At 39.3% G+C, this 27,887-nt stretch overlaps 9 non-coding genes across 9 annotated transcripts; all 9 read left to right on the forward strand.

Moving 5' to 3' along the window:
* The first annotated feature begins 11,865 nt into the window (after positions 1 to 11,865).
* TRNAS-ACU (transfer RNA serine (anticodon ACU)) lies at positions 11,866 to 11,939 on the forward strand. Its single transcript has one exon. It is a non-coding gene; the product is annotated as a tRNA-Ser (tRNA).
* A 1,095-nt stretch (positions 11,940 to 13,034) lies between these two features.
* Positions 13,035 to 13,108, forward strand: TRNAS-ACU (transfer RNA serine (anticodon ACU)). The gene has a single exon. It is a non-coding gene; the product is annotated as a tRNA-Ser (tRNA).
* Positions 13,109 to 14,203: 1,095 nt separating this feature from the next.
* On the forward strand, positions 14,204 to 14,277 carry TRNAN-AUU (transfer RNA asparagine (anticodon AUU)). The gene has a single exon. It is a non-coding gene; the product is annotated as a tRNA-Asn (tRNA).
* A 1,093-nt stretch (positions 14,278 to 15,370) lies between these two features.
* TRNAS-ACU (transfer RNA serine (anticodon ACU)) lies at positions 15,371 to 15,444 on the forward strand. Its single transcript has one exon. It is a non-coding gene; the product is annotated as a tRNA-Ser (tRNA).
* A 2,250-nt stretch (positions 15,445 to 17,694) lies between these two features.
* TRNAS-ACU (transfer RNA serine (anticodon ACU)) lies at positions 17,695 to 17,768 on the forward strand. Its single transcript has one exon. It is a non-coding gene; the product is annotated as a tRNA-Ser (tRNA).
* A 1,095-nt stretch (positions 17,769 to 18,863) lies between these two features.
* TRNAN-AUU (transfer RNA asparagine (anticodon AUU)) lies at positions 18,864 to 18,937 on the forward strand. The gene has a single exon. It is a non-coding gene; the product is annotated as a tRNA-Asn (tRNA).
* A 1,093-nt stretch (positions 18,938 to 20,030) lies between these two features.
* On the forward strand, positions 20,031 to 20,104 carry TRNAS-ACU (transfer RNA serine (anticodon ACU)). Its single transcript has one exon. It is a non-coding gene; the product is annotated as a tRNA-Ser (tRNA).
* A 2,262-nt stretch (positions 20,105 to 22,366) lies between these two features.
* On the forward strand, positions 22,367 to 22,440 carry TRNAS-ACU (transfer RNA serine (anticodon ACU)). The gene has a single exon. It is a non-coding gene; the product is annotated as a tRNA-Ser (tRNA).
* A 1,087-nt stretch (positions 22,441 to 23,527) lies between these two features.
* On the forward strand, positions 23,528 to 23,601 carry TRNAN-AUU (transfer RNA asparagine (anticodon AUU)). Its single transcript has one exon. It is a non-coding gene; the product is annotated as a tRNA-Asn (tRNA).
* Positions 23,602 to 27,887: the final 4,286 nt, after the last annotated feature.

The following is a 27,887-nucleotide window of genomic DNA, read 5'->3' on the forward strand; positions in this document are numbered from 1 at the left end:
CAGGGATGTGGCGTAGGGAATAGAGGTGTCAGGGATGTAGCGTAGGGAATATAGGCATCAGGGATGTACTAGCAGGTATATAGAGGTCAGTGTACTGTAAAGAGGGGTCAGTAATGCAGTGATGGTTATAGAAAGGTCAGTGATGTAGTGTAGGGTATAGAGGGGTCAGTTATGTAGTGTGGGGTAAAGAGGGGTCAGTAAAGATACTAAGCTGAAGTACTTAGAACACTTCTTGAATTAAGACACAACCTGCAAGAAAAAGTATGCAATATGGGTGAAAAGGCAAATGTCAGAGGTCTGATACAAGTGACCAGCTCCATACCTTGCACTACATAGCGTTATGTTAAACTGGGATATGTTCTTTTTTTGGGGGGGGGGGTGTGTGTGTGTGTGTGTGTGTGTGTGTGTGTGCGTGTGTGTGTGTGCGCGTGTGTGTGTGTGGGGGAGCCAAAGGCTGCCTGCCTGATTGCTCCTCCCCCATCCGGCTCCCAAGCACCTCTGCTGCCCAGTGATCCAGGAGCCTGCTGCTAGGAAGAAGTGGCCGAGCTTCAGCAAGCGAGTCTGGAAACTGGCGGAGGAAGTCATGATAACCAGATAATGGGGAGTGGAGAGCCAGTTCTAAGGTAATACTTGATACAGCTGGTTGAGATCCTGGTCGGTGGATATGGATTCCAAGAAAACCCTGGAGGTGCTTCCTTTCAAGGGAGACACTCTCTTTGAAGAAGACCTCAATAAGATTGTAGCTGATCTGGCTACTGCTAAAACAACTTGCCTACCTAGTATGACTCCTACCACGCAGAAGGCTAAAAGTACTTTCCCTTGGCCCTTTCATCCTCCAGGTAAAGCGTACCCATGGTCAGGCATACCCAAAGCAAGCTCATGCTTCCAGACCTGCCAAGCCCAGACTGAAGCAAGCCTGGGCTGCCCGTCAGCCTGCTTCCAAAACGGACAAGCCTGCCACATGACGGGGCGGGCCTCCCTCTGGGGGATCCCAGGGTGGGGGGCCCGACTTCTAGGTTTGGCATAGAAAGGTATAATTCTAAGATAGAGAATTCTATTTGGAGCTCACCTTGTACTTTGTGAAGAAATAATCAGCATTGTGGCTGAGCAGATACATGTAGTGTGTGGCTGCAAACTGCATGGATCTGCTGCGTTGCAATGCTAATACTTTTTTTTTTCAAAGTACCAATAGCTTCATATAATGTTCACAATTTTTATGCAGGATCAAATAGCTCAATGGGTAGGGTGTTTGATTAGAATTCAACAGGTTATAGGTTTGAATCCTGGGTATTGTAGTTTGAGATGTGTTATTTAATAAAGCATGTTATTCTGACTGCCGGCATCCTATCACCTGGGATATCATACTAAATAAATGGAGTTGATCATTTTTTTTTTTTTTTTTTATTAAACTAGGGACAATTTCCAGATACTCTTCTTTATAACTGAGATTGCCCCCTGGAACTTCACATCAGTTGACAACTATGCATGAGTGGGCAGTGCTTGCCCTGGATCTGCCCACCCATTTGTGTGCCATCATAAAAGAAAGCATAACTGACAGTTATCCTGGGCGTACACTACACAATTATCTGTCAGGCTATCTATCCAGTCTGGATGGATGGAATAAAAATCTGGTAATGTATAGGAGCAAATGTCAATTAACCATTTGCTCCCAAACACTAGAAAAGTGGTCAAAAATGGTCATTACACAAATTGGTTAAACCCCAAATTTAACCAATTTGTTTAGGGGACCATTTTTGTCCATTTTCTAGTGTTTGAGAGTAAATCGTTGATGGTCATTTGCTCACATAGATAACCGGATTTCTATTCCAACCAGCCAGTGTTGGAGAGATGGTCTGCCAGATTACATAATGCATACCAGAGCCATAACTAGACTTTTTAGTGCCCTGTGACAGAGAATTATATGCCCCCCCCCCCCACTATTTTTGCAATATGGACAAAAGGCGCATGCCTCGTGGGGAAGGGGCATAACAAGATTGGTCTCAGAGAAAGCACATGAGATATGAAGATATATCTAGTATACTTGACACTCAATGGTTTGTGGTATTGCCGGGGGGCCCTCCTTAAATGCATATACAGTCACACATGGCTTGCTTGTGCAAATGGCATATCAGCAGTCAGCACTAACTGGTGACATGCCATTTGTACAAGTAAGCCATGTGTGACTAATATATAAACACACTTTATTAAATAACACCTCAAACTACCATACCCAGGATTCAAACCTATAACCTGTTGAATTCTAATCAAACACCCTACCCATTGAGCTACTTGATCCTGCATAAAAATTGTGAACATTATATGAAGCTATTGGTACTTTGCAAAAAAAAAATTATTAGCATTGCAACTCAGCAGATCAATGCAGTGTGCAGCCACAAACTCCATATATCTGCTCAGCCACAATGCTGATTATTTCTTCACAAAGTACAAGGTGAGCTCCAAATAGAATTCTCTAGCTTAGATTATACCTTTCTATGCAAGGGTAAATAGCTCAATTGTTTGACTGCAATGCCACAGGAAATGGTTTGGATCCAAGACAGTGTGACTGAATAATAAAGAAACCTTAAGATGAGTTCATGAATGTTGTATAAGTATTAGTGAGAGAAGGGGTCAGGAGCATGCTAGGCTGCAAAAAATAAGGTAGGCTGCAAGTGAAAGTAATGATCTCCTATATATTTTCCCAGATCTGTCACTCTGTGTGGCTAACTCTGGGGGAAGTCACAGCAATGGGCGGAGACGGCATCTGCAGGACGATACACCAGTGCCAGCTGCAGACCGTAACAAAGTGACAGATTAGGGAGAATATATAGGAGGTAGGGAGGTGGCCATGGTACATGGCTGACCAAGGGACACTAGCTCATGTACCCCTTTACCACTGAGGCTAGCCACCAAGGATGGACCTGTCACCAGTGCACATGCAATAACCTCTTCTGCTGCCCTCTTTGCAACTCAGATTGCCCAGTGCTCCCCTTCGCTAACAGTCCACAAAGTTTCCCCATCTCACGATCTGCCTCCTCACCGCCACTTTCATCTCTACAGCACACGCGCATATCATACAAGATCCCATCATGCGTACGTAGGTCTGAAATGCCAGAGGGAGGTTGGGGGGAGATTGGCATGCGCCAGCAACACCACACAGCTCACTGTGACCACAGTGGAGAGGCGCTGCAACAGGACAATACACCAACCTCGGAGCAAGGAACTGCGTCGGTCAGGAGGAGAACTATTTCAATAGCATAAAAAGGTTAGTGCGTCCCACCCTATGGACACCAGACTCATCAAGTCACTGTTGCCAGAGTCTCATACAATGACTCTGAACCTCTAAGCACACTATTTGACTGTCCACACCCTGCTGTGCCTATTACCCATCTCCTCCACCACCCTCAACACTGACCCACACATCATTCACCCACAAAGATACAATAAAGGTAGTTTGGATAAATTAGCTAAATGAAATGGATTTAACCAATTTATCTAAATGACCATTTTTGGATGTTTTCGAGTGTTTGTGAGCAAATGGTCAATTGTCATTTGCTGCCACATATTAGCATAATTTTGTTTCAACTAGAAAAAAAAAATGGACAGATAATCTAAGTGTGGATCCAGTTGGTCCATATTCATGGCCCGATTTTGGGGAGAGATGTGTGCTGAGCGAACTGCTCAGCACACATCTCTCCCCCCGCTCAGCACAGCGTGATGTGTGCTGAGCGTACGGGGGGTGGGGGGGCGCTCATTTCACCCCCTGTGTAGGGCATTCTGTGTGTATCCAGCTTAACAGGTGTGAGCATTATACAACTACTGACTTGCGAGTAACTATACAGCAGCTCCATACCTTGTGACTTGAAGAAACACCAGTTAACCCCGGGAATGCTGCAGTCAAAGCAACAATTCCTCTTCTTACATTCCGCTGCACTTATTGTGGGGTAGCCGCAATCCCTTCTGCTGTACGGTTCCACATTACATTGTTTCTTGTCACTTCCTGTTGATGCAGTAAGGAAACATCCAGGAATTACAGCAGCTTAGTTTTTTTTTTTAACTGGGGCAATTTAGCTAGATCACAGGGCAATTTAGCTCCTTTGGTCCTTTTTTAGGACCAGTTAATCAGACAGTTGAGCAAACTGAAAAACAGCTAACAGGAAATTTCCACTTAAATGGTATTTTCTAATCTTATCTGACCATGACTAAGAATAAAGGATACACAAGATAAACTCTTTAGAGCTATGGACCTTATCCATGTTTAAGCTCCATCAAATCTGTAATCAATAGCACTACATGCTCCCACTCTACCACTGTACTATATACTCTACCTGTGTTTTTAAGGTAAAAACACCATTTAACCCCAGTGACACTTGAATTAAAGCAGCAGCCTCTGGAATAGCATTCTTTAGCATTAATCCCAGGAAATCTGCAATCTTCACGCTCTTTGATAGCCACGCTACATTGCTGTTTACTTGGATGGAGCAGAGAGCACAACATCAGGACATAGGAAATATTACAATGCATGATAAGAAAGGTGTGAGCTCTACAGCAAGGCCTCTAACCCTTTGCCAGTGCCAAATACATAGGGCTTAACTCAGATCTGATCACAGCAGCAAATTTATTAGCTAAAACCATGTACACTGCAGGGGGGGGGGGGGTGTATAATATGTGCAGAGAGAGTTAGATTTTGGTGCGGTGTGTTCAAACTGAAATCTAAATTGCAGTGTAAAAACAAAACAGCCAGTATTTACCCTGCACACAACAATATAACCCACCTAAATCTCTCTGCAAATGTTATATCTGCCCCCCCCCCCCCCCATCCCTGCAGTGCACATGGTTTTGCCCACTAGCTAACAAATTTGCTGCATCTGGGAATTACAGCATCTTAATATTTCTTTTTACAGATGGTTCAGCAAATTAAATTATTTAGTGAAATACTGTAATCATAACAGTTACAGGGATATTGTAGGTAGATTTATTGTCAGTGGATAAATGTAAAAATTAAACCCTTAGGCATAGTTCCCAAATGCTGTCATTGCAATCCAGATTTTAAGGATATCATGCTTGAGCACAGGTGACTTAATTAGAACTTCGGTCAATGTGAATTAACCATTGGACTCAACCATGGTTATCCTTAAAACCCAGGGGTCTATTTAAGATCGATCTTAATCGATGTTGGGCTTCCAGGTAGAAAAAAAAAACACACATTTACTAACATTTTAAAATTTATATAAAAAATCATCTGTTCGTAAATGCAGTGCACATGGTTTTGCCCAACTGCTAACAAAAATCCTGCTGCGATCAACTCAGAATTACCCCCCATGGCCCTCATTCCGAGTTGTTCGCTCGCAAGCTGCTTTTAGCAGCATTGCACACGCTAAGCCGCCGCCTACTGGGAGTGAATCTTAGCATCTTAAAATTGCGAACGAAAGATTTGCAATATTGCGATAAGACATCTCTGTGCAGTTTCTGAGTAGCTCGAGACTTACTCTGCCAGTGCGATCAGTTCAGTGCTTGTCATTCCTGGTTTGACGTCACAAACACACCCAGCGTTCGCCCAGACACTCCTCCGTTTCTCCAGCCATTACCGCGTTTTTCCCAGAAACGGTAGCATTTTTTCCCACACGCCCCTAAAACGGCTTGTTTCCGCCCAGAAACACCCACTTCCTGTCAATCACATTACGATCACCAGAACGATGAAAAAACCGTGAGTAATATTCCTAACTGCATAGCAAATTTACTTGGCGCAGTCGCAGTGCGAACATTGCGCATGCGCATTAAGCGGAAAATCGCTGCGATGCGAAGAAAATTACCGAGCGAACAACTCGGAATGACCACCTATGTGCACTGCAGGGAAGGCAGATTTAACATGTGCAGAGAGAGTTAGATTTGGGTGTGGTGTGTTCAATCTGCAATCTAATTTGCAGTGTAGAAATAAAGCAGTCAGTATTTACCCTGCACAGAAACAAAATAACTCACCCAAATCTAACTCTTTCTGCACATGTTATATCTGCCTCCCCTGTAGTACACATGGTTTTGCCCAACTGCTAACAAACTTTCAGCTGCGATCAACTTTGAATTACCCCCATCGATTGATGTTTTCACACTGCTCGTGTATATAAGACATAGGGCCTAATTCAGTTTGGATCGTAATACGCGTTCCAACCGCAAAAACTATGAAGAGGATGGGGGCATATACGCAGGGTCCATCCTGTGCGTGTGCCTACATTTTCTCCGGGTGCCCCGCAGAAAATGCGAATGCCTCTGCCTGTCAAACAGTAGAGGGCATACCTTCGCAGGTATATCGCGATCATGAGCCATGTCTCCCATTTTTGTCATTATAGGTGCTCTGTGAGCTGCTGGCCATGCCCCAGCCCCTCTGTCTCCCGTGAATAGACATTGAGGCTTATTCAGACCAGATCGCTTCAATTTATTTTCACCCAGCGGGCAATCAGGTCTGCACTGCACATGCGTATGCGCCACAATGCGTAAGTGCGACGATCCGGAGATCACAAGAAGATTGACAAGAAGAGGGTGTTTGTGTGGGTGGCAACTGAATGTTTCTAGGGAGTGTCCGGAAAAACACTGGAGGGACCCGGCGTTTTGTGGGAGGATTTGTGATGTCACCTCAATGGCTGAGTAAGTGCTGAGCTGTGCAGCTCTAGTGCACATGTGATCACACACCTGCACAGCAAATTTTCCCTTCCGCTGTAGGCGGCAACTACCTGATTACAGGGATGCAAAAAACACACCCTAGCGATCAGGTCTGAATTACCCACAGTGTGCATATTTGCAGAGCAACAAGCTACAGGGAGCCTTCCACCCCCCCCTTCCCCATGACTATGGGACACTGCGGCCCCCACAAGGGGGGGGGGGGTTGTTTGGGTTAGCTGGACATTCCCAAAAAAAGTGACTGTCCTGCAAAAATTGGGTTAGTTGGGAGGTATGTGCAAATACATTTATTGTTTTGCATGCAGGGTAAATACTGGCTTCTTTGACATTTAGCCACAAATGCTGCACAGCTGAATTACAGTATTACATTGCAATTAACAGTTATGCTAGGACATTCCCCCTCCCAAATCTACCTCTCTCTGCATGTTACATCTGTCCCACAGTGGCGTGCGGTGAGGTCAGTGGCTAGTGAGGCACTACAGCCATAATTTCCGCCGAATCCTGCCGATGACCCTTAGCCAATGCCCGCTACTGCCTCTGAGCCGATACCCGCTGCCACCGCCAATGGCTTACAAACTCTCCCACAATCAACTGACCCAGCCCTCCACCACTAATTTCTATCTCAGTCCGATGCCGCCAATGCCCGCTGCCTGCCTGCTCATTGTTCTTGTTATATATTATAAATTTTTAAAGAAAAAAAAAATGAGTGTTTGGGACTGGGAAGGGTGAGGGAGGAGGACATGAATGCAATTTTGTTGTCCAGGGCTTCCATTAACTTAAAGGAGAAGGGTCTGAATGGGTTAAAAAAAATGCGTGAGGTCCCCCCTCCTTAGTATAACCAGCCTCGGGCTCTTTGAGCCGGTCCTGGTTATTTAAATACTGGGGGAAAAATTGGACAGGGGTTTCCCGTATTTAGACAACCAGCACCGGGCTCTTAGAACGGTCCAGGTTCCAAAAATACGTGGGACAAAAGATGTAGGGGTCCCCCATATTTTTAAAACCAGCACCGGGCTCCACTAGCCAGAGAGATAATGCCACAGCCGGGGGACACTTTTATGTAGGTCCCTGCGGCCCTGGCATTACCCCTCCAACTAGTCACCCCTGGCCGGGGTTCCCTGGAGGAGTGGGGACCCCTTAAATCAAGAGGTTCCTCCCCTCAAGGCACCCAAGGGCCAGGGGTGAAGCCCGAGGCTGTCCCCAGCACCCCTGGGTAGTGGGTGCCGGGCTGATAGCCATGTGTGTAAAAAAAGAATATTGTTTTTTTGTTGTGGAACTACAAGGCCCAGCAAGCCTCCCCCGCTTGCTGGTACTTGGAGAACCTCAAGTACCAGCAGGCGGGGAAATAACGGGCTTGCTGGTACATGTAGTTCTACAACAACAACAAATACCCAAATAAAAACACAAACACACACAGCATGACAGTAAAATTATTGAGACAGGCTGTAGCATGTGGGTGCATGTAACCCTATAAAAGTGATGGATTGGGTGACTATTACAATACCCACTGTTGCTGTCTGAAAAATTATGGATTTATAGATTGCTCTGCCGAGACATGTTTTTTTCTAAAATGCACCACAGGTATGGATGGATAGTATACTTGACGACACAGAGGTAGGTAGAGCAGTGGCCTACTGTACCGTACTGCTATATATTATATTATTTATTATTATTATTATTATTATTATTATTATTATTATCCTTTATTTATATGGCGCCACAAGGGTTCCGCAGTGCCCAATTACAGAGTACATAAACAAATAATCAAACAGGAAAACAGCAACTTACAGTTGACGACAATATAGGACAAGTACAGGGTAAATAAACATAGCTACATCAGCAGATGACACTGGAATAAGTATCAGGTGGCAGAAGACTGCTGGATTTGGTGCAGCTGAAGATTATTAAAGTAAGAAAAGAGTAAGCACATGAGGGAAGAGGGCCCTGCTCATGAGAGCTTACATTCTAAAAGGGAGGGGTAGACAGACAGGGGTGAGACAGATGGGGTACATAGAGAGCGTGGAACAGAGGTTTAGGATGAGATTTGGCTGGGTTTGGTGAAGAAGTGGGTCTTGAGAGCCCGTTTGAAGTTTTGTAGAGAGGTGGAGAGTCTGAGAAGGAGAGGTAGGGAATTCCAGAGAAGTGGTGCAGCACGTGAAAAATCTTGGAGGTAGGAGTAGGAGGAAGTAATCCGTAGGCAGGAGTCGGTGTGCATTAGCAGAGCGAAGAGGACGGGCAGATTCTGAAAGGGAAGGGGAGCAAGTGAAGGACTAGTAAGAGAGGAGAGGTGGACGTAGTGCGTTTGGTGAGGAAAATGAGCCGGGCAGCAGCATTGAGGATAGATTGGAGTGGAGAGAGGTATTTGTCAGGAATGCCAGTCAGGAAGAGATTACAGCAGTCCAGTCTGGAGATGACCAGTGAGTGGATAAGAGTCTTAGTAGCATCCTGGGTCAGAAGGGTCTGATCCTGGAAATATTTTTTAGATGAAAACGGCAGGTTTGTGAGAGGTGCTGAATGTGTGTTTTGAAGGAGAGGGAGGAGTCAAGGATTACTCCAAGACAGCGCACTTGGGGGGTAGAGGAGATAGTAGGAGATGAGATTATGCGGGAGGGAGGGAAGATGATCAGCTCGGTCTTAGACATGTTAAGTTTAAGAAAGCGCTGGGACATCCAGGAAGAGATAGCAGAGAGACAGTTGGAGATACGAGTGAGGAGAGTAGGGGAGAGGTCTGGAGAGGAAAGATAGATTTGAGTGTCATCAGCATAGAGATGATATTGGAAACCAAAAGAACTAATGAGCTTACCTAGTGAGGACGTATAGAGAGAGAAGAGAAGAGGACCAAGGACAGAACCTTGGGGTACCCCTACAGTTAGTGGAAGTGAGGGGGAGGTGGAGTCATGAGAGGAGACAGAGAATGAACGGTCAGAAAGGTTGGTGGTTCAATCCCACCCAGGGACGTAATTGACCTTGTTATCAGATTTTGGTGATCTTTAAGTAGACAAGTCAAAATTTCAAACCCCCTCTTATGGTGTAGGGTACCTGGCCTTCTCTGATGTAATCAGAGTTAGATTTGATTAAGTGATTTTATAAAAAAAAACAGATAGGAAGTACAATTTAGCAGTGGGATGCAGAGAAAAAGAAAAATGCTGGCAGAAAAATCCAATTGAGTGATTAAACAGCTCTTCATTTTCTGGCTTTATTTTTATGCTAACAAATTTGTTCTCTGAAAAGGGTCCACAAAGCCAAGTCTCTGATTAACACCTTTGTAGGGATGGTTTTTCACCTATTACTAAATTAAACTTGCTTCATTGGAAAGGCAGCAAGATGCATCCTCATTTCAATGTCTACTGAAATAATACAGGTTGACACCAGGAAACATTAACGCCACTGCATCCTTGCTGCTTTCTCATGTGGAAGTCTGTTTAATGTGAAAACAAGGTGATATCTAATTAGCACACAGGTAAGGAATTAAGAAAATATTTAAGGGTGAAGATGTTTCTCACAAAATCGTTGCCCCAATGCATCATTGAAATTCAAGTTGGAAAGATGATTTTAATATATCACTTGTACATTTTGTATTGCTCTTCTGGTGACAATGTAGTTTGTTTTTGTCAATTACCACTTTAATAATAGGGTAAAGAAAATTAAGTGGATTTTTGAAAGAAAACAATACTGTCAATATACTATTAAAACAAATTAAAATGGTAAAAGTTATTGTACTTTAAGTAAAATTAAAAGAGCTAAAATACCAATCCCAGTTTTGGATTACTTTAATTAAAAAAATGCATATAGCAGAGGATAGTTTCAATCTGCCTACCTCTGGGTTATGGGCCCAGCATGCTTCCATTGCAGTACTCTGCTGCACATGTAAGTGCAAGAGATCCTGAAGCACTCACTCATCATGGGAAAGTACCAATGTGTTTCTTCGTTGGTTGATTTAAGAAACATCTTACAAAAACTCTCCAGATTATTGACTTTTTAAAGTTTTTCTAGGAAACGTTCTAGATGAATGCTTATTAGCCTTTGTCAGTATGCACTTTAGCAAAGTGTCTCTGTGGCGCAATCAGTTAGTGTGTTTGGCTACTCACCAGAAGGTTGGTGGTTCAATCCCACCTAGGGACGTAATTGACCTTGTGATCTTTAAGTAGTCAAGTCAAAATTTCAAACCCCCTCTTATGGTGTAGGGTACCTGGCCTTCTCTGATGTAATTAGATTTGATTAAGTGATTTTATAAAAAAAAACAGATAGGAAGTACAATTTAGCAGTGGGTTGCAGAGAAAAAGAAAAATGCTGGCAGAAAAATCCTATTGAGTGATTAAACAGCTCTTCATTTTCTGGCTTTATGTTTATGCTAACAAATTTGTTCTCTGAAAAGTGTCCACAAAGCCAAGTCTCTGATTAACACCTTTGTAGGGATGGTTTTTCACCTATTACTAAATTAAACTTGCTTCATTGGAAAGGCAGCAAGATGCATCCTGATTTCAATGTCTACTGAAATATTACAGGTTGACACCAGGAAACATTAACGCCACTGCATCCTTGCTGCTTTCTCATGTGGAAGTCTGTTTAATGTGAAAACAAGGTGATATCTAATTAGCACACAGGTAAGGAATTAAGAAAATCTTTATTTAAGGGTGAAGATGTTTCTCACAAAATCGTTGCCTCAATGCATCATTGAAATTCAAGCTGGAAAGATGATTTTAATATATCACTTGTACATTTTGTATTGCTCTTCTGGTGACAATGTAGTTTGTTTTTGTCAATTACCATTTTAATAATAGGGTAAAGAAAATTAAGTGGATTTTTGAAAGAAAACAATACTGTCAATATGCTATTAAAACAAATTAAAATGGTAAAAGTTATTGTACTTTAAGTAAAAATAAAAGAGCTAAAATATCAATCCCAGTTTTGGATTACTTTAATTAAAAAAAAAATGCATATAGCAGAGGATAGTTTCAATCTGCCTACCTCTGGGTTATGGGCCCAGCATGCTTCCATTGCAGTACTCTGCTGCACATGTTAGTGCAAGAGATCCTGAAGCACTCACTCATCATGGGAAAGTACCAATGTGTTTCTTCGTTGGTTGATCTAAGAAACATCTTTCAAAAACTTTCCAGATTATTGACTTTTTAAAGTTTTTCTAGGAATCGTTCTAGATGAATGCTTATTAGCCTTTGTCAGTATGCAATTTTGCAAAGGGTCTCTGTGGCGCAATCAGTTAGTGTGTTTGGCTACTAACCAAAAGGTTGGTGGTTCAATCCCACCCAGGGATGTAATTGACCTTGTGATCAGGTTTTGGTGATCTTTAAGTAGACAAGTCAAAATTTCAAACCCCCTCTTATGATGTAGGGTACCTGGCCTTCTCTGATGTAATCAGAGTTAGATTTGATTAAGTGATTTTATAAAAAATAGCTAGGAAGCACAATTTAGCAGTGGGTTGCAGAGAAAAAAAAATATGCTGGCAGAAAAATCCAATTGAGTGATTAAACAGCTCTTCATTTTCTGGCTTTATTTTTATGCTAACAAATTTGTTCTCTGAAAAGTGTCCACAAAGCCAAGTCTCTGATGAACACCTTTGTAAGGATGGTTTTTTACCTATTACTAAATTAAACTTGCTTCATTGGAAAGGCAGCAAGATGCATCCTCATTTCAATGTCTACTGAAATAATACGGGTTGACACCAGGAAACATTAACGCCAATGCATCCTTGCTGCTTTCTCATGTGGAAGTCTGTTTAATGTGAAAACAAGGTGATATCTAATTAGCACACAGGTAAGGAATTAAGAAAATATTTAAGGGTGAAGATGTTTCTCACAAAATCGTTGCCCCAATGCATCATTGAAATTCAAGCTGGAAAGATGATTTTAATATATCACTTGTACATTTTGTATTGCTCTTCTGGTGACAATGTAGTTTGTTTTTGTCAATTACCATTTTAATAATAGGGTAAAGAAAATTAAGTGGATTTTTGAAAGAAAACAATACTGTCAATATACTATTAAAACAAATTAAAATGGTAAAAGTTATTGTACTTTAAGTAAAAATAAAAGAGCCAAAATATCAATCCCAGTTTTGGATTACTTTAATTAACAAAAAAAAAAATGCATATAGCAGAGGATAGTTTCAATCTGCCTACCTCTGGGTTATGGGCCCAGCATGCTTCCATTGCAGTACTCTGCTGCACATGTAAGTGCAAGAGATCCTGAAGCACTCACTCATCATGGGAAAGTACCAATGTGTTTCTTCGTTGGTTGATTTAAGAAACATCTTACAAAAACTCTCCAGATTATTGACTTTTTAAAGTTTTTCTAGGAAACGTTCTAGATGAATGCTTATTAGCCTTTGTCAGTATGTACTTTTTGCAAAGTGTCTCTGTGGCGCAATCAGTTAGTGTGTTTGGCTACTAACCAAAAGGTTGGTGGTTCAATCCCACCCAGGGATGTAGTTGACCTTGTGATCAGGTTTTGGTGATCTTTAAGTAGACAAGTCAAAATTTCAAACCCCCTCTTATGATGTAGGGTACCTGGCCTTCTCTGATGTAATCAGAGTTAGATTTGATTAAGTGATTTTATAAAAAATAGCTAGGAAGCCCAATTTAGCAGTGGGTTGCAGAGAAAAAAAATATGCTGGCAGAAAAATCCAATTGAGTGATTAAACAGCTCTTCATTTTCTTGCTTTATTTTTATGCTAACAAATTTGTTCTCTGAAAAGTGTCCACAAAGCCAAGTCTCTGATGAACACCTTTGTAAGGATGGTTTTTTACCTATTACTAAATTAAACTTGCTTCATTGGAAAGGCAGCAAGATGCATCCTCATTTCAATGTCTACTGAAATAATACGGGTTGACACCAGGAAACATTAACGCCAATGCATCCTTGCTGCTTTCTCATGTGGAAGTCTGTTTAATGTGAAAACAAGGTGATATCTAATTAGCACACAGGTAAGGAATTAAGAAAATCTTTATTTAAGGGTGAAGATGTTTCTCACAAAATCGTTGCCCCAATGCATCATTGAAATTCAAGCTGGAAAGATAATTTTTATATATCACTTGTACATTTTGTATTGCTCTTCTGGTGACAATGTAGTTTGTTTTTGTCAATTACCATTTTAATAATAGGGTAAAGAAAATTAAGTGGATTTTTGAAAGAAAACAATACTGTCAATATACTATTAAAACAAATTAAAATGGTAAAAGTTATTGTACTTTAAGTAAAAATAAAAGAGCTAAAATATCAATCCCAGTTTTGGATTACTTTAATTAACAAAAAAAATGCATATAGCAGAGGATAGTTTCAATCTGCCTACCTCTGGGTAATGGGCCCAGCATGCTTCCATTGCAGTACTCTGCTGCACATGTAAGTGCAGGAGATCCTGAAGCACTCACTCATCATTTGAAAGTACCAATGTGTTTCTTCGTTGGTTGATTTAAGAAAATTCTTACAAAAACTCTCCAGATTATTGACTTTTTAAAGTTTTTCTAGGAAACGTTCTAGATGAATGCTTATTAGCCTTTGTCAGTATGTACTTTTCGCAAAGTGTCTCTGTGGCGCAATCGGTTAGTGTGTTTGGCTATTAACCAAAAGGTTGGTGGTTCAATCCCACCCAGGGACGTAATTGACCTTGTTATCAGATTTTGGTGATCTTTAAGTAGACAAGTCAAAATTTCAAACCCCCTCTTATGGTGTAGGGTACCTGGCCTTCTCTGATGTAATCAGAGTTAGATTTGATTAAGTGATTTTATAAAAAATAGCTAGGAAGCACAATTTAGCAGTGGGTTGCAGAGAAAAAAAATATGCTGGCAGAAAAATCCTATTGAGTGATTAAACAGCTCTTCATTTTCTGGCTTTATGTTTATGCTAACAAATTTGTTCTCTGAAAAGTGTCCACAAAGCCAAGTCTCTGATTAACACCTTTGTAGGGATGGTTTTTCACCTATTACTAAATTAAACTTGCTTCATTGGAAAGGCAGCAAGATGCATCCTGATTTCAATGTCTACTGAAATAATACAGGTTGACACCAGGAAACATTAACGCCACTGCATCCTTGCTGCTTTCTCATGTGGAAGTCTGTTTAATATGAAAACAAGGTGATATCTAATTAGCACACAGGTAAGGAATTAAGAAAATCTTTATTTAAGGGTGAAGAAGTTTCTCACAAAATCGTTGCCCCAATGCATCATTGAAATTCAAGTTGGAAAGATGATTTTAATATATCACTTGTACATTTTGTATTGCTCTTCTGGTGACAATGTAGTTTGTTTTTGTCAATTACCATTTTAATAATAGGGTAAAGAAAATTAAGTGGATTTTTGAAAGAAAACAATACTGTCAATATACTATTAAAACAAATTAAAATGGTAAAAGTTATTGTACTTTAAGTAAAAATAAAAGAGCTAAAATATCAATCCCAGTTTTGGATTACTTTAATTAAAAAAAAAATGCATATAGCAGAGGATAGTTTCAATCTGCCTACCTCTGGGTTATGTGCCCAGCATGCTTCCATTGCAGTACTCTGCTGCACATGTAAGTGCAAGAGATCCTGAAGCACTCACTCATCATGGGAAAGTACCAATGTGTTTCTTCGTTGGTTGATCTAAGAAACATCTTACAAAAACTTTCCAGATTATTGACTTTTTAAAGTTTTTCTAGGAATCGTTCTAGATGAATGCTTATTAGCCTTTGTCAGTATGCAATTTTGCAAAGGGTCTCTGTGGCGCAATCAGTTAGTGTGTTTGGCTACTAACCAAAAGGTTGGTGGTTCAATCCCACCCAGGGATGTAATTGACCTTGTGATCTTTAAGTAGACAAGTCAAAATTTCAAACCCCCTCTTATGATGTAGGGTACCTGGCCTTCTCTGATGTAATCAGAGTTAGATTTGATTAAGTGATTTTATAAAAAATAGCTAGGAAGCACAATTTAGCAGTGGGTTGCAGAGAAAAAAAATATGCTGGCAGAAAAATCCAATTGAGTGATTAAACAGCTCTTCATTTTCTGGCTTTATTTTTATGCTAACAAATTTGTTCTCTGAAAAGTGTCCACAAAGCCAAGTCTCTGATGAACACCTTTGTAAGGATGGTTTTTTACCTATTACTAAATTAAACTTGCTTCATTGGAAAGGCAGCAAGATGCATCCTCATTTCAATGTCTACTGAAATAATACGGGTTGACACCAGGAAACATTAACGCCAATGCATCCTTGCTGCTTTCTCATGTGGAAGTCTGTTTAATGTGAAAACAAGGTGATATCTAATTAGCACACAGGTAAGGAATTAAGAAAATCTTTATTTAAGGGTGAAGATGTTTCTCACAAAATCGTTGCCCCAATGCATCATTGAAATTCAAGCTGGAAAGATGATTTTAATATATCACTTGTACATTTTGTATTGCTCTTCTGGTGACAATGTAGTTTGTTTTTGTCAATTACCACTTTAATAATAGGGTAAAGAAAATTAAGTGGATTTTTGAAAGAAAACAATACTGTCAATATACTATTAAAACAAATTAAAATGGTAAAAGTTATTGTACTTTAAGTAAAATTAAAAGAGCTAAAATATCAATCCCAGTTTTGGATTACTTTAATTAAAAAAATGCATATAGCAGAGGATAGTTTCAATCTGCCTACCTCTGGGTTATGGGCCCAGCATGCTTCCATTGCAGTACTCTGCTGTACATGTAAGTGCAAGAGATCCTGAAGCACTCACTCATCATGGGAAAGTACCAATGTGTTTCTTCGTTGGTTGATTTAAGAAACATCTTACAAAAACTCTCCAGATTATTGACTTTTTAAAGTTTTTCTAGGAAACGTTCTAGATGAATGCTTATTAGCCTTTGTCAGTATGCACTTTAGCATAGTGTCTCTGTGGCGCAATCAGTTAGTGTGATTGGCTACTAACCAGAAGGTTGGTGGCTCAATCCCACCCAGGGATGTAATTGACCTTGTGATCAGATTTTGGTGATCTTTAAGTAGTCAAGTCAAAATTTCAAACCTCCTCTTATGGTGTAGGGTACCTGGCCTTCTCTGATGTAATCAGAGTTAGATTTGATTAAGTGATTTTATAAAAAAAAACAGATAGGAAGTACAATTTAGCAGTGGGTTGCAGAGAAAAAGAAAAATGCTGGCAGAAAAATCCTATTGAGTGATTAAACAGCTCTTCATTTTCTGGCTTTATGTTTATGCTAACAAATTTGTTCTCTGAAAAGTGTCCACAAAGCCAAGTCTCTGATTAACACCTTTGTAGGGATGGTTTTTCACCTATTACTAAATTAAACTTGCTTCATTGGAAAGGCAGCAAGATGCATCCTGATTTCAATGTCTACTGAAATAATACAGGTTGACACCAGGAAACATTAACGCCACTGCATCCTTGCTGCTTTCTCATGTGGAAGTCTGTTTAATGTGAAAACAAGGTGATATCTAATTAGCACACAGGTAAGGAATTAAGAAAATCTTTATTTAAGGGTGAAGATGTTTCTCACAAAATCGTTGCCCCAATGCATCATTGAAATTCAAGCTGGAAAGATGATTTTAATATATCACTTGTACATTTTGTATTGCTCTTCTGGTGACAATGTAGTTTGTTTTTGTCAATTACCATTTTAATAATAGGGTAAAGAAAATTAAGTGGATTTTTGAAAGAAAACAATACTGTCAATATACTATTAAAACAAATTAAAATGGTAAAAGTTATTGTACTTTAAGTAAAAATAAAAGAGCCAAAATATCAATCCCAGTTTTGGATTACTTTAATTAACAAAAAAAAATGCATATAGCAGAGGATAGTTTCAATCTGCCTACCTCTGGGTTATGGGCCCAGCATGCTTCTATTGCAGTACTCTGCTGCACATGTAAGTGCAAGAGATCCTGAAGCACTCACTCATCATGGGAAAGTACCAATGTGTTTCTTCGTTGGTTGATTTAAGAAACATCTTACAAAAACTCTCCAGATTATTGACTTTTTAAAGTTTTTCTAGGAAACGTTCTAGATGAATGCTTATTAGCCTTTGTCAGTATGTACTTTTTGCAAAGTGTCTCTGTGGCGCAATCAGTTAGTGTGTTTGGCTACTAACCAAAAGGTTGGTGGTTCAATCCCACCCAGGGATGTAATTGACCTTGTGATCAGGTTTTGGTGATCTTTAAGTAGACAAGTCAAAATTTCAAACCCCCTCTTATGATGTAGGGTACCTGGCCTTCTCTGATGTAATCAGAGTTAGATTTGATTAAGTGATTTTATAAAAAATAGCTAGGAAGTACAATTTAGCAGTGGGTTGCAGAGAAAAAAAATATGCTGGCAGAAAAATCCAATTGAGTGATTAAACAGCTCTTCATTTTCTGGCTTTATTTTTATGCTAACAAATTTGTTCTCTGAAAAGTGTCCACAAAGCCAAGTCTCTGATGAACACCTTTGTAAGGATGGTTTTTTACCTATTACTAAATTAAACTTGCTTCATTGGAAAGGCAGCAAGATGCATCCTCATTTCAATGTCTACTGAAATAATACGGGTTGACACCAGGAAACATTAACGCCAATGCATCCTTGCTGCTTTCTCATGTGGAAGTCTGTTTAATGTGAAAACAAGGTGATATCTAATTAGCACACAGGTAAGGAATTAAGAAAATCTTTATTTAAGGGTGAAGATGTTTCTCACAAAATCGTTGCCCCAATGCATCATTGAAATTCAAGCTGGAAAGATGATTTTTATATATCACTTGTACATTTTGTATTGCTCTTCTGGTGACAATGTAGTTTGTTTTTGTCAATTACCATTTTAATAATAGGGTAAAGAAAATTAAGTGGATTTTTGAAAGAAAACAATACTGTCAATATACTATTAAAACAAATTAAAATGGTAAAAGTTATTGTACTTTAAGTAAAATTAAAAGAGCTAACATATCAATCCCAGTTCTGGATTACTTTAATTAACAAAAAAAATGCATATAGCAGAGGATAGTTTCAATCTGCCTACCTCTGGGTAATGGGCCCAGCATGCTTCCATTGCAGTACTCTGCTGCACATGTAAGTGCAAGAGATCCTGAAGCACTCACTCATCATGGGAAAGTACCAATGTGTTTCTTCGTTGGTTGATTTAAGGATATTCTTACAAAAACTCTCCAGATTATTGACTTTTTAAAGTTTTTCTAGGAAACGTTCTAGATGAATGCTTATTAGCCTTTGTCAGTATGTACTTTTCGCAAAGTGTCTCTGTGGCGCAATCGGTTAGTGTGTTTGGCTATTAACCAAAAGGTTGGTGGTTCAATCCCACCCAGGGATGTAATTGACCTTGTTATCAGATTTTGGTGATCTTTAAGTAGACAAGTCAAAATGTCAAACCCCCTCTTATGGTGTAGGGTACCTGGCCTTCTCTGATGTAATCAGAGTTAGATTTGATTAAGTGATTTTATAAAAAATAGCTAGGAAGCACAATTTAGCAGTGGGTTGCAGAGAAAAAAAATATGCTGGCAGAAAAATCCTATTGAGTGATTAAACAGCTCTTCATTTTCTGGCTTTATGTTTATGCTAACAAATTTGTTCTCTGAAAAGTGTCCACAAAGCCAAGTCTCTGATTAACACCTTTGTAGGGATGGTTTTTCACCTATTACTAAATTAAACTTGCTTCATTGGAAAGGCAGCAAGATGCATCCTCATTTCAATGTCTCCTGAAATAATACAGGTTGACACCAGGAAACATTAACGCCACTGCATCCTTGCTGCTTTCTCATGTGGAAGTCTGTTTAATATGAAAACAAGGTGATATCTAATTAGCACACAGGTAAGGAATTAAGAAAATCTTTATTTAAGGGTGAAGAAGTTTCTCACAAAATCGTTGCCCCAATGCATCATTGAAATTCAAGTTGGAAAGATGATTTTAATATATCACTTGTACATTTTGTATTGCTCTTCTGGTGACAATGTAGTTTGTTTTTGTCAATTACCATTTTAATAATAGGGTAAAGAAAATTAAGTGGATTTTTGAAAGAAAACAATACTGTCAATATACTATTAAAACAAATTAAAATGGTAAAAGTTATTGTACTTTAAGTAAAAATAAAAGAGCTAAAATATCAATCCCAGTTTTGGATTACTTTAATTAAAAAAAAAATGCATATAGCAGAGGATAGTTTCAATCTGCCTACCTCTGGGTTATGGGCCCAGCATGCTTCCATTGCAGTACTCTGCTGCACATGTAAGTGCAAGAGATCCTGAAGCACTCACTCATCATGGGAAAGTACCAATGTGTTTCTTCGTTGGTTGATCTAAGAAACATCTTACAAAAACTTTCCAGATTATTGACTTTTTAAAGTTTTTCTAGGAATCGTTCTAGATGAATGCTTATTAGCCTTTGTCAGTATGCAATTTTGCACAGTGTCTCTGTGGCGCAATCAGTTAGTGTGTTTGGCTACTAACCAAAAGGTTGGTGGTTCAATCCCACCCAGGGATGTAATTGACCTTGTGATCAGGTTTTGGTGATCTTTAAGTAGACAAGTCAAAATTTCAAACCCCCTCTTATGATGTAGGGTACCTGGCCTTCTCTGATGTAATCAGAGTTAGATTTGATTAAGTGATTTTATAAAAAATAGCTAGGAAGCACAATTTAGCAGTGGGTTGCAGAGAAAAAAAATATGCTGGCAGAAAAATCCAATTGAGTGATTAAACAGCTCTTCATTTTCTGGCTTTATTTTTATGCTAACAAATTTGTTCTCTGAAAAGTGTCCACAAAGCCAAGTCTCTGATGAACACCTTTGTAAGGATGGTTTTTTACCTATTACTAAATTAAACTTGCTTCATTGGAAAGGCAGCAAGATGCATCCTCATTTCAATGTCTACTGAAATAATACGGGTTGACACCAGGAAACATTAACGTCAATGCATCCTTGCTGCTTTCTCATGTGGAAGTCTGTTTAATGTGAAAACAAGGTGATATCTAATTAGCACACAGGTAAGGAATTAAGAAAATCTTTATTTAAGGGTGAAGATGTTTCTCACAAAATCGTTGCCCCAATGCATCATTGAAATTCAAGCTGGAAAGATGATTTTTATATATCACTTGTACATTTTGTATTGCTCTTCTGGTGACAATGTAGTTTGTTTTTGTCAATTACCATTTTAATAATAGGGTAAAGAAAATTAAGTGGATTTTTGAAAGAAAACAATACTGTCAATATACTATTAAAACAAATTAAAATGGTAAAAGTTATTGTACTTTAAGTAAAATTAAAAGAGCTAACATATCAATCCCAGTTCTGGATTACTTTAATTAACAAAAAAAATGCATATAGCAGAGGATAGTTTCAATCTGCCTACCTCTGGGTAATGGGCCCAGCATGCTTCCATTGCAGTACTCTGCTGCACATGTAAGTGCAAGAGATCCTGAAGCACTCACTCATCATGGGAAAGTACCAATGTGTTTCTTCGTTGGTTGATTTAAGAAAATTCTTACAAAAACTCTCCAGATTATTGACTTTTTAAAGTTTTTCTAGGAAACGTTCTAGATGAATGCTTATTAGCCTTTGTCAGTATGGATTTTTCGCAAAGTGTCTCTGTGGCGCAATCGGTTAGTGTGTTTGGCTATTAACCAAAAGGTTGGTGGTTCAATCCCATCCAGGGATGTAATTGACCTTGTTATCAGATTTTGGTGATCTTTAAGTAGACAAGTCAAAATTTCAAACCCCCTCTTATGGTGTAGGGTACCTGGCCTTCTCTGATGTAATCAGAGTTAGATTTGATTAAGTGATTTTATAAAAAATAGCTAGGAAGCACAACTTAGCAGTGGGTTGCAGAGAAAAAAAATATGCTGGCAGAAAAATCCTATTGAGTGATTAAACAGCTCTTCATTTTCTGGCTTTATGTTTATGCTAACAAATTTGTTCTCTGAAAAGTGTCCACAAAGCCAAGTCTCTGATTAACACCTTTGTAGGGATGGTTTTTCACCTATTACTAAATTAAACTTGCTTCATTGGAAAGGCAGCAAGATGCATCCTCATTTCAATGTCTACTGAAATAATACAGGTTGACACCAGGAAACATTAACGCCACTGCATCCTTGCTGCTTTCTCATGTGGAAGTCTGTTTAATATGAAAACAAGGTGATATCTAATTAGCACACAGGTAAGGAATTAAGAAAATCTTTATTTAAGGGTGAAGAAGTTTCTCACAAAATCGTTGCCCCAATGCATCATTGAAATTCAAGTTGGAAAGATGATTTTAATATATCACTTGTACATTTTGTATTGCTCTTCTGGTGACAATGTAGTTTGTTTTTGTCAATTACCATTTTAATAATAGGGTAAAGAAAATTAAGTGGATTTTTGAAAGAAAACAATACTGTCAATATACTATTAAAACAAATTAAAATGGTAAAAGTTATTGTACTTTAAGTAAAAATAAAAGAGCTAAAATATCAATCCCAGTTTTGGATTACTTTAATTAAAAAAAAAATGCATATAGCAGAGGATAGTTTCAATCTGCCTACCTCTGGGTTATGGGCCCAGCATGCTTCCATTGCAGTACTCTGCTGCACATGTAAGTGCAAGAGATCCTGAAGCACTCACTCATCATGGGAAAGTACCAATGTGTTTCTTCGTTGGTTGATCTAAGAAACATCTTACAAAAACTTTCCAGATTATTGACTTTTTAAAGTTTTTCTAGGAATCGTTCTAGATGAATGCTTATTAGCCTTTGTCAGTATGCAATTTTGCAAAGTGTCTCTGTGGCGCAATCAGTTAGTGTGTTTGGCTACTAACCAAAAGGTTGGTGGTTCAATCCCACCCAGGGATGTAATTGACCTTGTGATCAGGTTTTGGTGATCTTTAAGTAGACAAGTCAAAATTTCAAACCCCCTCTTATGATGTAGGGTACCTGGCCTTCTCTGATGTAATCAGAGTTAGATTTGATTAAGTGATTTTATAAAAAATAGCTAGGAAGCACAATTTAGCAGTGGGTTGCAGAGAAAAAAAATATGCTGGCAGAAAAATCCAATTGAGTGATTAAACAGCTCTTCATTTTCTGGCTTTATTTTTATGCTAACAAATTTGTTCTCTGAAAAGTGTCCACAAAGCCAAGTCTCTGATGAACACCTTTGTAAGGATGTTTTTTTACCTATTACTAAATTAAACTTGCTTCATTGGAAAGGCAGCAAGATGCATCCTCATTTCAATGTCTACTGAAATAATACGGGTTGACACCAGGAAACATTAACGCCAATGCATCCTTGCTGCTTTCTCATGTGGAAGTCTGTTTAATGTGAAAACAAGGTGATATCTAATTAGCACACAGGTAAGGAATTAAGAAAATATTTAAGGGTGAAGATGTTTCTCACAAAATCGTTGCCCCAATGCATCATTGAAATTCAAGCTGGAAAGATGATTTTAATATATCACTTGTACATTTTGTATTGCTCTTCTGGTGACAATGTAGTTTGTTTTTGTCAATTACCACTTTAATAATAGGGTAAAGAAAATTAAGTGGATTTTTGAAAGAAAACAATACTGTCAATATACTATTAAAACAAATTAAAATGGTAAAAGTTATTGTACTTTAAGTAAATTTAAAAGAGCTAAAATATCAATCCCAGTTTTGGATTACTTTAATTAAAAAAATGCATATAGCAGAGGATAGTTTCAATCTGCCTACCTCTGGTTTATGGTCCCAGCATGCTTCCATTGCAGTACTCTGCTGTACATGTAAGTGCAAGAGATCCTGAAGCACTCACTCATCATGGGAAAGTACCAATGTGTTTCTTCGTTGGTTGATTTAAGAAACATCTTACAAAAACTCTCCAGATTATTGACTTTTTAAAGTTTTTCTAGGAAACGTTCTAGATGAATGCTTATTAGCCTTTGTCAGTATGTACTTTTTGCAAAGTGTCTCTGTGGCGCAATCGGTTAGTGTGTTTGGCTATTAACCAAAAGGTTGGTGGTTCAATCCCACCCAGGGACGTAATTGACCTTGTTATCAGATTTTGGTGATCTTTAAGTAGACAAGTCAAAATTTCAAACCCCCTCTTATGGTGTAGGGTACCTGGCCTTCTCTGATGTAGTTAGATTTGATTAAGTGATTTTATAAAAAAACAGATAGGAAGTACAATTTAGCAGTGGGTTGCAGAGAAAAAGAAAAATGCTGGCAGAAAAATCCTATTGAGTGATTAAACAGCTCTTCATTTTCTGGCTTTATGTTTATGCTAACAAATTTGTTCTCTGAAAAGTGTCCACAAAGCCAAGTCTCTGATTAACACCTTTGTAGGGATGGTTTTTCACCTATTACTAAATTAAACTTGCTTCATTGGAAAGGCAGCAAGATGCATCCTCATTTCAATGTCTACTGAAATAATACAGGTTGACACCAGGAAACATTAACGCCACTGCATCCTTGCTGCTTTCTCATGTGGAAGTCTGTTTAATGTGAAAACAAGGTGATATCTAATTAGCACACAGGTAAGGAATTAAGAAAATCTTTATTTAAGGGTGAAGAAGTTTCTCACAAAATCGTTGCCCCAATGCATCATTGAAATTCAAGCTGGAAAGATGATTTTAATATATCACTTGTACATTTTGTATTGCTCTTCTGGTGACAATGTAGTTTGTTTTTGTCAATTACCATTTTAATAATAGGGTAAAGAAAATTAAGTGGATTTTTGAAAGAAAACAATACTGTCAATATACTATTAAAACAAATTAAAATGGTAAAAGTTATTGTACTTTAAGTAAAAATAAAAGAGCTAAAATATCAATCCCAGTTTTGGATTACTTTAATTAACAAAAAAAAATGCATATAGCAGAGGATAGTTTCAATCTGCCTACCTCTGGGTTATGGGCCCAGCATGCTTCCATTGCAGTACTCTGCTGCACATGTAAGTGCAAGAGATCCTGAAGCACTCACTCATCATGGGAAAGTACCAATGTGTTTCTTCGTTGGTTGATGGAAGAAACATCTTACAAAAACTCTCCAGATTATTGACTTTTTAAAGGCCCAGCAAGTCTCCCCCGCTTGCTGGTACTTGGAGAACCTCAAGTACCAGCAGGCGGGGAAATAACGGGCTTGCTGGTACCTGTAGTTCTACAACAACAAAAAATACCCAAATAAATACACAAACACACACAGCGTGACAATAAAATTATTGAGACAGGCTGTAGCATGTGGGTGCATGTAACCCTATAAAAGTGATGGATTGGGTGACTATTACAATACCCACTGTTGCTGTCTGAAAAATGATGGATTTATAGATTGCTCTGCCGAGACATGTTTTTTTCTAAAATGCACCACAGGTATGGATGGATAGTATACTTGATGACACAGAGGTAGGTAGAGCAGTGGCCTACTGTACCGTACTGCTATATATTATATTATTTATTATTATTATTATCCTTTATTTATATGGCGCCACAAGGGTTCCGCAGTGCCCAGCTATCTGTGGTGTGAGAAGAAGCAAGGGCACCCCACCGCTGGCAGTGCTGCAGCTAGCGGTGGTGGCAGCGGCGAGGCTGCTGGGCTGGGTCTTGAAAAAGGTGGAAAGAAGGGTGTTACGGCATGGAATGTACAAACTGCGAGACCCTGCTGGTAGCGCCTTTGTCTATTTAGTAGGAAGGGCACGTAACAGCCGGGGGGCAATGGAGGAAGCCCCTTTAGGGCTGGGGCCCGGCGGCAACTGACTCCGTTGTCTCTGGCAGTTCCGCCCCTGGACTAGAGCAATGGTCAAGAACATGGCAACATTTAATGCCAAAAAATGCAAAATCATACACGTCTCAAAAATGCAAAGGCTAACTATAATATTAAGGGCATTATAATGGCAAGAGGAAAGCTATCTAAGTATTATTATTTCAGGTGAGCAATGTAACAAAGCAATAGGAAAGGCAAGTCAGATGCTTGTTTGCATAGGTTAAAGAACCAGTAGCAGAAAAAAGTAATACAGGTTGAGTATCCCATATCCAAATATTCCGAAATACGGAATATTCCGAAATACGGACTTTTTTGAGTGAGACTGAGATAGTGAAACCTTTGTTTTTTGATGGCTCAGTGTACACAAACTTTGTTTAATACTCAAAGTTATTAAAAATATTGTATTAAATGAACTTCAGACTGTGTGTATAAGGTGTATATGACACATAAATTAATTCTGTGAATGTACACACACTTTGTTTAATGCACAAAGTTATAAAAAATATTGGCTAAAATGACCTTCAGGCTGTGTGTATAAGGTATATATGAAACATAAATGCATTCTGTGCTTAGATTTAGGTCCCATCACCATAATATCTCGTTATGGTATGCAATTATTCCAAAATACAGAAAAATCCGATATCCAAAATTCCTCTGGTCCCAAGCATTTTGGATAAGGGATACTCAACCTGTAATGCCACTGTATAGGTCCTTGGTACAACCACATTTAGAATCCTGTGTTCAGTTCCAGAAGCCATATCTCCAGAAGGCTGTAAATACATTAGGGCAACTAAAATTGTGCATGGCCTACATCACAAAACTTACCTGGAAATACTAAAAGATGTTGATGTGTATAGTTTGGAGAAGGGAAGAGGGAACATACAGTAATAGAAACATTTAAATATATAGGGAGGAATGTAATTGGGTGTGAGAATCAGAAAGTGAGAGATTTTGTGTTTTTTCCTGTTGTTTTTTTTTTTTTTTTATTGTTTGTTTTTTAAAGTGGCAATCCTTTACATGGCAAAACCAGGTTGATATTTGCCATGTAAAGGATTGCCACCGTGGGCATGTGTAGAAGGGGCACTGCTACTGTTGGCATTATGTGTGTAAGCTGCACTGATATGGTGGTTATGTGTATAAAGGGCACTGCGACTGTGGGTATTATTATTATTATTATTATTATTATTATTATTACATGCGGTGTAATGACAATAAGATAGTGCTACTGTGTGGCGTATTTTGATTTGGGGTGCTATTGTGTGGCCATGCCCCTTCCTTGTGATACCACACCTTCTTTTTTTAAGGAGCGCACTGTCCCTTTATTAAGTATTGGAGAGAGGGCCCAAATTAATAGTTTGCAGGGAGGCGCCAAACACCCTAGCACTGGCCCTTTGGTAGGGGACAGGATTTGCTTCTGCTTGTGCACATATGTTATGATTGCCAGCCAACAGCACTGGTTTTGCCTATAACACTAACTATAAATATTTTGAATTGGTCCTGGACCACCAATCCAAGGCACCCCTGCAAGTGTCCTGAGGCACCCCAGGGTGCAGTTTGAGAACCACTGGTCTAGTGAGTACCCAGGATAATTATTGTAGCTGGTCTGCGGGTAACAGCTCTCAGATCCACTTCTAGAAAAAATGCAACAATGTAATTTGAGTGACAAACTGCAGAGATGAACCCTTTCTGTGACTGCTGCACAGGGATCACACAAACTCTATTCATAGGGCTGACTTCACTTAGGGGAGATGTTCTCACCCCGCAAAGAAGTGCGAGTATATACCGCACTTACGGTACCATTGGATTTACAGATATTTTCTTGCAATACACTATGGGGGTCATTCTGAGTTGATTGCTCGCTAGCAGTTTTTAGCAGCCATGCAAACGCATTGTCGCTGCCCACTGGAGAGTGTATATTCACTTTGGAGAAGTGCGAACACTTGAGCAGCAGAGCGCCTGCAAAATCGTTTCAAAATAAGACCAGCACTGTAGTTACACTTCGTGTGTGTTGATTCTAACGACCGAGGGACGGCTTTTGATGTCACACACCCATCCAGCGAATGCCCAGCCACGTCTGCATTTCTTCTGCCGTGCCTGCATTTTTCCAAGCACTCCCTGAAAACGGTCAGTTGACACCCAGAAACGCCCTCTTTCTGTCAATCTCCTTGTGGCCTGTTCTGTGATTGGAATAATCGCTAGAACTAGTGCAAAACCACAATGGACTTTGTACCCGTACGATGCGCGTGCACATTACGGAGCATACGCATGCACAGATTAGCCATTTTTTTTCAACTGATTGCTACGCAGCGAACAACGGCAGCAAGCGATCAACTCGGAATAACCCCCTATATACATAGAAACATGGATTTTTACTGCAGGAATTATGGTTAGTTTAGGGGTATCGGTTAGGGTCAACAGAGGTGTAGCTAGGGGTCCAAGCGCCCCTGGCAAAGTAAGGGACTGGCGCCCCCCCTGCAGAAAAAGCATTGCAGTCCATTGGCGGTTACCATGTTGGAGCCACAGCAACTGACCCCCTCCCCCACACGCTGCCCTACATCATCGGCTGGGAT

This window comes from Pseudophryne corroboree, chromosome 8 (genome assembly GCF_028390025.1).
Source record: "Pseudophryne corroboree isolate aPseCor3 chromosome 8, aPseCor3.hap2, whole genome shotgun sequence".
In the NCBI taxonomy this organism is placed as follows: domain Eukaryota; kingdom Metazoa; phylum Chordata; class Amphibia; order Anura; family Myobatrachidae; genus Pseudophryne; species Pseudophryne corroboree.